Genomic DNA, 10699 nt, shown 5'->3' on the forward strand with positions numbered 1-10699 from the left:
CTAAAACATAGTCTCTATGGGACCAGACAACTGTATCCTAAATTGTTTAAAGCAGCAGCTAGTAACACCTCTTAGTATACTCTTCAACCACAGTCTAAGCACAGGGTATATTTCCACAGATTGGAAAAATGCCACTGTCTTCCCCCACCACAAAGACGGCTCCTCTACTGACCCCAGTAATTACAGACCAATAAGTCTAACCAGCCTCATATGCAAGACCATGGAAAGAATCATCAAGGACCTCGTTAACAAGTATATAGCCAATCTCCAAGTCCTGGACCTATCCCAGTTTGGTTTTGTCAAAGGGAGATTGTGCCTACTGACTTTGGTGGACTTTTTCGAGACAGTCACCAAAGCCTTGGACAAAGGTAAAGCCATGCATACTGTCTATTTAGACCTTAACACTTCAACACTATCCCTCACTCAGACATCATAGGTAAAGTCACCCAACTAAATGTAAACCAGTATATAGTCAGGTGGGTTGCTTACTGTCTCACTAATAGAACAGACACAGTTAAAATAGGAGACTCTCAATCCACCACCAGACTAGTAACCAGTGGAGTACCACAGGGCTTGGTGCTGGGCCCCTATTGTTTGGAATTTACTTTTTGGAAGTACAGGCTAAAACAAAGGGCATATGGCTAACAAAGTTTGCAGACATCTGCAGGCTGGGTGTGATCACTGATTCCTCCAATGACACTGAAACCGTTCAGGAAGGTCATATTCAAACCAACAACTGGTGCCAGAGTCACGGGCTCAAGCAAAATGCTAAAAAGTGTATCATCATCCCCTTTGGAAAAGGAAACATCCCTGACATTTATCACATTGACAACAACAGCCTAAGCACCAAACTGGTGGTAAGAGACCTGGGCACACAGATTGACAGCAACCCATCATCCAATCAGCATGTTTCCACAGTGGTCAGAAAATCATTTTACATAGCCCATCTTGTAAAGAAAGGCATTGCCTCCTGAAAAAAGAGGTTATAAACCCCCTGTACTTCTCCCTTATTAGACCAATTATAGAAAACAATGCGCTCATTGGCATGTACCTTATGCCGATAGACTAAAATCCCTGTTGCTGTACTCTGTATCCTACAGACTGCTCAGTGGCAACCTCTGCCTGGCCTATAAGGCATCAATGGACCCTGCCCTGATGGAATTGCTACACATTAGCAAGATAAATGGCATTAGCTGTACCTGCTCTAGGGACATCAACATGAGAAGCGACATTAACAGAACCTTCTGGAGAGACAGGTTCATCTCCCAGAGGCTCCCCCTACTCTAAATAGGCTGCCTATCCTAGTGCAACAGAGCTTTTCACTGACCCTCTTCAAGCATACTCTAGATGATTAGATGGGGAATCGCAAATTCACCCCTGGGGTTCTACCCGCATCCCTTATGGACAGGGCAGCAGGTGTTGAGTCCTGTCTACTACTAGCACCATTATAACAGGGGAAAACTTGGCTAGGCTTGTAATGGCCTCTCGGCCATTAGCCTAGTAACTTCCTATGATCCTATGAACAATTTCAGAATTACAAATCAATCAAGAGAGGAAGATCAGATTTGTTTTGAATGTATATCTCTTCAAGGGTAACAATTCTTCAATTCTGAGGGTTTATTTCTTGGAAAATCAGACTTTTTTAACAATGCAGTTCATTATAAAATCTGCCTTGCATTTAAAAACAAACATAATTTTCCATGTAGCCAGTTTATTTAGGTGGCCAAGCATACTTCTCATAACATGTACAGGGAACAAGGCATTATTCAATGATAAAGACACATTATTAGAACATGGCTAACCAGTATTTCTTTTACAGAATCAAATGTGAAAGTACATTGTGGCCAGTTTTGCACATTGTTGCTAGGGAATGATCAATTTTAACAGGTTGTGTCTTGTTATGTGTACTCTATCCGCACACTGTTCCTGATGTATTTTATATTATACTCCACTAACAAAAAAGTTGGAAGCATTTATTACATGTGACTAGGATATTCTGTTATCAAATCAACAGTTTTATTCAAGGGTTATGGAATATCCATTTTTCCATATAAATATACCATAAACTTAAAACAGATTTTACTGTCTAACCACTATGTCAGAGATGATTCCTACAAATGCATGCATGAATGTAATTATTTTCAACATCCTAAAACCCTTGAAAATGTATTCCAATATGGAATTGCTGATTGTGAGACAAAAAGGTTTTTGTACGTTGCATTAGGTTTTGTTTCAGGTGTTTTTGTTGGTAAGACTGAAATACAACTTTGAGTATGTAAAAGAGTATGTCTATACGATATTAACAAGAAGACAGCTACTGACGCATTGTATAAGCATGCTAAACAAGTTGATCTTACAGTGGAATTTAAAGTTTATTGCAAGTTGTAAAAATGGATGAAAGATGAGGATTTTAAAAATGAATTGTAGATTGAAATAGTATGACATGCTTGATGTGGTTTTATTCATGTCATGCATAAAGAGGTATTAAGAATAAGGTTTTAAAATAAGTTTTAGCAAGAAAATGTTTATTTGCTCTATACTATACTTTAAATCAATGTCTAAACACATTCCCTTGTTATATGTATTTATTTTCAGTTGTTTGTGTACATTTGTAAGCTTCTTTATCTGCTATTTAGTTTCTTCTTGGCTGCTTTCTAATTCCATGGTCACATAATATGCACTTTTGTGATATAATTTCAAATAACTGAACACAGAGCTGAGCATGAGAGGGCATCTATTAAGCCCGTCCTAAAAAGGAGGAGGTTGCACAAATAATTTGGTTGTTATTACACGAAATGATATGCAGTTTTAATTTTAACATATTTTTTAGTTTTAAGAGTTATATTTTAATGACAGGGTTACAGTGAACTAATGCCTAGTACAGTTCTATTTTTTATATTTGTTATATATAGATCTGTGAACTATAGATCTGTTTTGGGTATATAGCTTTAATGGGAGTTAATTGACTGATTGTTAATGATTGTCTTGCCTTTGATATATATATATATATACATGGGTCTTCTTTTTGTAAATGTTTGGTCTGATGAAGCCCCTAAGTGAAAGCGCTTACCATTATTGAATAAACCTGTGTCTTATACAGATTTTTCATCTTGTATTTATGGACTTTCATATGCTGTTGCCATTGTGACAAGTGACTTCTAGCCTTGGCAGCTCTGTGTTCAGTTATTTGAAATTATATGCTTAGTTTTTGGAGTTTGTATCACGGAGCTCTTATCCCAAGGTCTGCCAGTTATTTTGCTTTTTATTACTATACTTTTGTTATATACATTAATGACAACTGTGTACTGTTTTTGTGTTTTGCTTGAAGCAGTTTTTTTTTTAACAAAGTCCAAAAAGAAGCAGTTGTTTTTCTGTATCCTGTGGAAATAAATATGTCTGTTCAACTTGGTCATTCATTCAGCTCTCTACTCAAGGCTGTTTCTAATTATTTAACTTGGATTGATTTGTCTTGCTGTTACATAATCCAAGACAGTGTCCATATTTTAGTTTGAGAAAATGCAAAAGTATGACAATTAGGTCGCTTTCATTTTCAGCTACTTTAAAACTTCCTGACTCAGAATGTAGAAAGACAAATCTAGTAATGTCTCACAGCGTACTAATGAGGATTATACATATGTGACAGTATTCCTAAAGCACTTCCAGAAAATACCTAGGCCAATTATTAGACTTGTAGGCCAATGACAGCATTATGAGCAAATTAAAAATAAGGAATATGAGAATGCCATGTAACTATTCAACAAATAGCTACAAGTTAGTGTCCAGCCTTTGGGGAACTGAAGGGATACTGCTGGTTGTCATATCTCAGCACTGTCAGATGACAGAATGTATCTTCTGACCATTATATAAAGGTAATGATCACATATTTTAGGAAAAATAAGAAGCTGGTCAGCTCTTAACTAGTCACTCCCTCATCTTTTGCCAAAAAGTACAGCATGTATTTATAACAAGGTGCAGTGGCACAACATGCAGAAGTCTCACTCTGAAAAGACAGTGAAATCCTTCAAACATCCACATAATAAGTAGAACGTATGGAATGGCGGATGCAGCTGCATTACAAGCATTCAGCAGAGATGTAGCAAGGGTTTTGTTATCTAAGGCAGCATGCACATTTGTCTGCCCCCCAACACACACCCCCGGCACTATCCACAAGCAGTCACAAAGGCAATTTGTAAATTGCCAAATATTTTTAGAACAGGTTGACAGTTGACTAAGCTGTCATTACATGGCTACAGTTGCAATTATCTATACAGTCTGAAAACTGCCTATCTGGTCTATTTTTTAAAAGCAAAATTTCACAGTTTTGCATATCTGTAAGCTGTCAAAAAGCTGGCACTCAGGTCAGGTGCTTTATTCACCTCACACTTGCTATGCTGCTGGTATTAAATAAGCTTTATATGTAAACAATTTACACATTTTTACAAGTAGTTTCTGAACTATAAAGCAACTTCAAGTTGAGCAATTCTGTGAAGTAATCCATAATTTTATGTGCATTCATTTTAATAACCTCCATAAAAAGCATATAATTTCTTCATTATGCCATTGGTACAGCCTTTTAGGTATTTTGTTTTTTTTTAAATCCACTATAGTCAGAATGCTGTCTAGCTGGAAGACTTTTACAGAGCAAATTATCACTTTCTGTATCAAATGATGATTTAATATCAGCAAAATAATGAGAAATTCCCACATCACACTGAGAATACTATGGCTCTTTCAGTCTTTACTAGGGAAGAGCCCAGAGGCCTATTCAATCCACAGTAGGTGAGAGGTGGGAATCAGTACCAGGCTGTCATTTGTATGGGGTAACCCCTAACCATCCTAACCACTTCTGGTAGTAGCTGAGATGGTGCAAGCTCTGCTACCTTCGAGAGTCAAGCTTTCTTTATACTTACCTGCAGTATGGTATCACTTTGACTTACCTGCAGTATAGTGTCACTTTGACCATTTTGCTGCCAGGTTCACGCTTTCAGTTCTGCATCTGTTTTAAATGTAGGTTCTGATTTGGACAGGGAAATGCTGCCATTGCTGGTTTGTGGTCATTGACTGGTATAAATGTTTTGTCAGCCTTATGGGGTTGGGAGTGTGGCCTAATGGTTAAGGTGTTTTCCTTACAAGCACAAGGTGCAGGGTTTGAGTCTCACAAGAGATAATTGATTTGGCTTAAAATGGCTTGCAAGGGCAGTTAGCTTAGTACTAATCTATGAACCTATACATACAAAAATGTTTACAGGCCCATTCTATTCACAGACTTCCTTTTCTGTTTGCAGTTTCCTCTTTTTCCATGTTTGGTAATGATCTAGTGGATAAACTATTACCTTTTTCTTGCCATTCTCTATCTGACTCACATTTGCCTCTCAGCTGCTGAACCCATTATGGGATCTACTTCTATCCTGTTGTACACCACAGGTCAAAACATGACATGAATACATGTGAGCGTAACTGCTGCTTGAACTCATAGGTTCATAGATTAGTACTAGGCTAACTGCTCTTGCGAGACATTTTAAGCCTAGCCAATTATCCCCTGTGAGATTCAAACCCTGTACCGTGTGTTTGTAAAGCAAACACCCTAACCATTAGGCCACCCTCCCACCTTGAATACAATGCCTTTTGATGTTTCTCATTTCTTTTGATTGTATATCCTTTCTCATTAGCTCCCCCAGCTGGACTATGATAGTTACAAACTCTTAGATAAACATAAAGATGGACTTGTTGGACATGTTTGTTATTGGTGGCTGGGACAGTTATGGTCAAGAAGATCTCTTGAGAAATGTCGGGGAGAAAGCAGGATGAAATCAAAGTCAAATTTATCAGTCAGCAGATTTTATTTATTTATTTTATTTTACATTTGTTGACCGGGCTAGTCTAGCTGGAATTATTTCCATTTTCAGTAGAGGCCCGGGGAGAAAAGCTCCAGAAGATATACAAAAAACATACATTTGAAGTAATATACAAGAAAATTACCAGGATAAATAGAGAGACAATAAAACAAAGTTAGTATACAAAAACTATTTACAAGTGGGAAGAGATTTCATTTCCTATAAACAAACTAAAACTACTGAGAAGCATAAATCAGGGAAAGGTAGTAGGGAGAGGAAGTGGGGGAAAAAGTAAGAGTTTAGTAAAAAAAAAAGAAAGGATATGAAAGGATTAAGCAAATTTTCAGAGAAGAGGGAGAGAAGTAAATGAGAGAAGGGATAGTTGTTCAGTGAAGAGGGTGAGAGATATGCGGTTAATAAGGAGATAGAGTGGGGTAGAAGTTTAGTCAGGTTTAGTGCAGGAACAGAGCCAGTGGTTTTTCAAGTGTTCTTTTATTCTTTGTTTGAAGAGGGGCAATGATGAGATTAGTGTTATGTCACTAGGTAGTAGGTTCCAGTTCCTTCCTACTGTGCTAGAGAAAAGAGAGTCACCAGCTGAGTTATTGGACTTTGTTAATTTAGCCATAAGTTTCCTAGAGGAGCGAAGGGAGTTAAGATTATTGTAAGGTATTAAAAGTTCTGAGAGTATGGGGTGTTTGTAGGCTGGTACAATATTTTGTGGGCAATGTTTAGTTGGGTAATGAGCAGAAGGTTTTGGAATTCCAGCCAGCCAAGTTGTTTCAGGTTCTTACAGTGGTGGGTTCTGAAGGGTTGCTAGTGGCGGCGGGCGATGCTATTATAGCATATGGTGAGTTTGTTGAGGTTTGTTTTCTTAAGGTTGGTAAATATAGGTGAAGCATAGAGAAGTGTTGACAATAGATGGGAGTGGGCAATCTTGGCTCGAGCTGATTCAGTTAGGAAGGGTTTAATTCGGTATAGGGATCCTATTTTTCTGTTGACTGATTTAATAGTGTTGTTAATGTGTTGATCAAAAGAGAGATTATTGTCAATGGTTATTCCTAACAGTTTTGTTGTAGGATCGGGTGTGATAGCTGTAGCATTATTTGAGGTAATGGTGAAGTGTAAGGAAGGGGATCGGGTGGTGGGAGTAAAGAGTAGAAGTTTGGTTTTTTTGGCATTTAGTAATAGGGAACGTTTATAGAACCATGTTTCAACTGCATTGAAGATCATTTGAGTGCGTGAGCAGAGTTCAGAAGGAGAGGTAGCAGAGCAGATAAGGGTAGAGTCATCTGCATATTGGATACAGGTAGCTTGAGGGATTGCAGAGTGGAGATCATTAATGAAAAGGGAGAATAGAAGTGGCCCAAGAATAGAGCCTTGAGGGACACCGATGTTTATGGGTAGGAGAGAAGAGAGTTGATTGCCCCATAGGACTGCTTGTTGCCTGTTGCTTAGGTATGCTTTGAACCATTTAGTGGCAAGGTTGTCGAAGGAGAGGGACTCAAGTATGTTAATTAAGGTGGCGTGGTTGACCATGTCAAATGCTTTGGAGAGGTCAATAAAGAGAGCAGAAGAGAGAAGGTTGTTATTGCGATTCTTATTGATGGTTTCTACAAAGGATAAGAGAGCAGTGGTAGTACTGTGATGTGGTCTAAAACCATGTTGACAGTTTGCTATTATGTTGTGCAGGGTGAGATGCTGTAGGAGTTGCTGGTGAATACATTTTTCCATAATTTTTGCTATTGGGGAAAGGAGAGCAATTGGTCTGTAGTTAGAGTGGTCGATAGAGTTACCCCCTTTATGTAATGGAATAATATGGGAAACCTTCCAGATCTCAGGGATGGTTCCTTCTTGGATTGTTCTATTTATGAGTATGGATATAGGGTATGCAATCACTTTGGCAGCCTTTTGGAGGTAGAGATGGGAGATTGTCTGCAGAAGGAGTACCAGGTTTAAGTTTGTTAAGAAGTTTATAGATAAATGATGTGGGGATAGGTTGTAGAGTAAATTTATAAGATGGATTCTTAGGGATACTAGGAGGGGAGACATAGCTGTTGGTCATTTGTTTGGCGAGGGTTTGGATAGAGTCAATAAAGAAAGAGTTAAAAGTATTAGCAATTTGGTGGGGGTTGTCTGGGTCAGCGTTAAGAGGGGTTGGAGTTTTGGTGGTTCCTGGGGAAAGGAGTTTATTAATGGAAGACCAAAACTGTTTAGGGTTGTTTTGGTTTGTTTGTTGGAGTCTACAATAATAGTTTTTTTTGTCAGTAATAATTGCTTTTTTTGTCAGATTTCTAAGCTGACGGAAGTGGATGAGATCTGGGTTATTTCTATGGTGTCTCCATGAAGCCCATACTTTATTTCTGGAAAGGATTAAGTTTTGGTTTCTTTAGAGAGCCAGGGTGCAGTGTGTGGTTTCATTCTGACAGTACGTTCTGGGGCATGTTTATTAAGAATGGATAGGAAGGTAGTATTAAAGTATAATACTGCATTGTCCAGAGGAAGTGTTTTAAGGGGTTCCAGTTACATGAATTTAGTTCAGCTTGAAATAAATCTATGTTAAAATGTTTGGTTGAGCGAACTTTTCTAGTGTTTGGGAGATTTGAAAATTCAATTTTGTGTCTAGTAATATAAGTCAGACAGTGGTCACTGATAGCATCTGGCAGGGTTCCTACATCATAAAATTGTTTGTCTTTGTTTATAAGTATCCAGTCAAGAATGCTGTCTTTATTATTAGGTTTATTGATTCTTGTGGTGGAGGTCATGGTTTGGGAGAAACTATAGAGGTTAATGTGAGAAGTAGGATTTTCAGCATTAATACTATTCCAGTCTATGTTGAAGTCACCAAGAATGACAGTTTCTTGGGGTAAGTTGTGGATACCCAGTTGAGAAAGGCTTCTAAGGTGGGTATATTGTTGCCAGGAGGTATGTACATACATATTATGTAAAGTGCTTTCTTTGAGTTCAGTTGAAGTTTTGTAATAATGATTTCTGCTTTGCTATATGGAGTTGGGTCTACAGGCAGAGTGGAGATATTTAAATGATTCTTATAGAGGATTGCAACTCCACCACCTTTACGCTTTAAACGGTCAAGTCTAGTGATATTATAGCCGGGTGGTAAAATGGCAGTATCTTTGGTGTACGGTTTTAGCCAGGTTTCAGTGAGGCATAGGATATCGAAAGAATGGGTGTCTAGGAGTGCATGAAGGTGAGATACTTTGTTATTTAAACTTTGAATATTAAGATGACCTATTTGGAGAGTGTTATTAGTTTTTGGTGTAGGAGTTTGGGAAGAGGGGTTTCTTGGTCCTGGGTTGGGATGGATGTCTCCATCTTGTAAGGTAAGATAAATAAATTTAGTTAATGAGTTGTTTATTAGGTGGATTTGGAGCTTTAATTTTTTGTCAGTAGTTGGGATATAATTTATGTGGGAGAGTCTATGATATTTAGATAGATGGTATCTAGGGGTGTAAGAAATGATGGGGTATGATTTGAGAGTAGTAGAAGGGTAAGTTAAAGTTTGTTTTTGTATGTGGGGAGATTTGCTATATCCTCTGGTTCTGTATGGGTCTGTCATTTATAATTAGTTCAGCACATTGTTGTGTATTACCTTTGATGTTGCAGATATAGCTGAAGAATTCCTTGTGGTTGTCCTTTACCTGCATGACTATCTTTATCTCAGATTTGTCATTGATGGACTCGATAAGACTCCTGAGTTGATTGTTTAGTTTGATGAGGGGTTTCTTGACTTGCTGGGCATTGCACTTCCTAATTTTGGCCAAGGTTTTTTTTTTTTTTTTTTACTTTTTATACAACTTGTGATGCTTGGATTCCACCACTGTAGCTTGTTCTTTGAGTTAGTCCTGTGTTTTATTAGGTGGGAACAGTTGTATCAACATAGCTATTTGCATGATGGTAAGGGGTCTCTCTGAGCAATTCTGGAGTTCACGAGGTTTTGAGGGGGGGCTGAAAATTTACATTTGCAATAATTCCTAAATGCTTCAGGGTTTAAAGAGGTCACATATTTTAACATAATTTCAAATGATAAAGCTTCATAGTCTGATGTGTCAAGCAAGGACATTACACATGGGATGGGTATAAATTTCTTCCATTTTTGTGAGGATCATATCAAGGGTGTCGGTGCCCCAGTGGGTGGACTGAGTAGATGGCCTAGAGCATTTGTTTTGACAAACTCCAAGAATTTCTGATTGTGTGTTTTGAAAGTTGAATGTCATTTCAGTTCTCTTCATGTAGTGCAGAGAGTAATATCTGAGGTCATTTGTACACACAAATGTACAATGACAGATTCATACTGGTACTTGAGGTTCAATGATCTGAGTGTGTGCATGGTCTGGTGGATCCTGGCCTCTGATACGCAGCTGACAGTAACCTTCTCCTTGTTCAACTTAGTGAGCGGAACATCTGCGTTTTTCACAGTTTACTATCAAAAGCACGAAAATCACTTATGCAAATGGTGATTTCCATGACAAAAAACGTTGACTCATACATATTAAGTAGGTTGTATGGTAGATGCAACAATTTCGACAAATTCTGTCGACCATAGTTTCTAAATCCCCCATTCACAGCAGTGATGTGAATCCCTGCCATGTTTACGTCCTTCTGAACAGTCGTACACATGAACGTCGACATTCCGACTGTCGCTCCTACCATGGTCAAGGAGGTGGCTGTCAGACATGTCAACGTCAACCTTTTGACAGTAAACCATTTTTCACAATGGAATCACTGACAACTAGAACATTTGTGTGGAGGTTTGCCTTATGGGCCTGTTAATTGAGACATCATGAATTGAAGCTGTATGTATAATAATGGATGCTCTTTTGGTAGAATGTGAGGCTGATAAGAATTCC

Source organism: Protopterus annectens, chromosome 8.part1 (genome assembly GCF_019279795.1).
Source record: "Protopterus annectens isolate FY-2018-M chromosome 8.part1, PAN1.0, whole genome shotgun sequence".
NCBI classification, from domain to species: Eukaryota; Metazoa; Chordata; order Ceratodontiformes; family Protopteridae; genus Protopterus; species Protopterus annectens.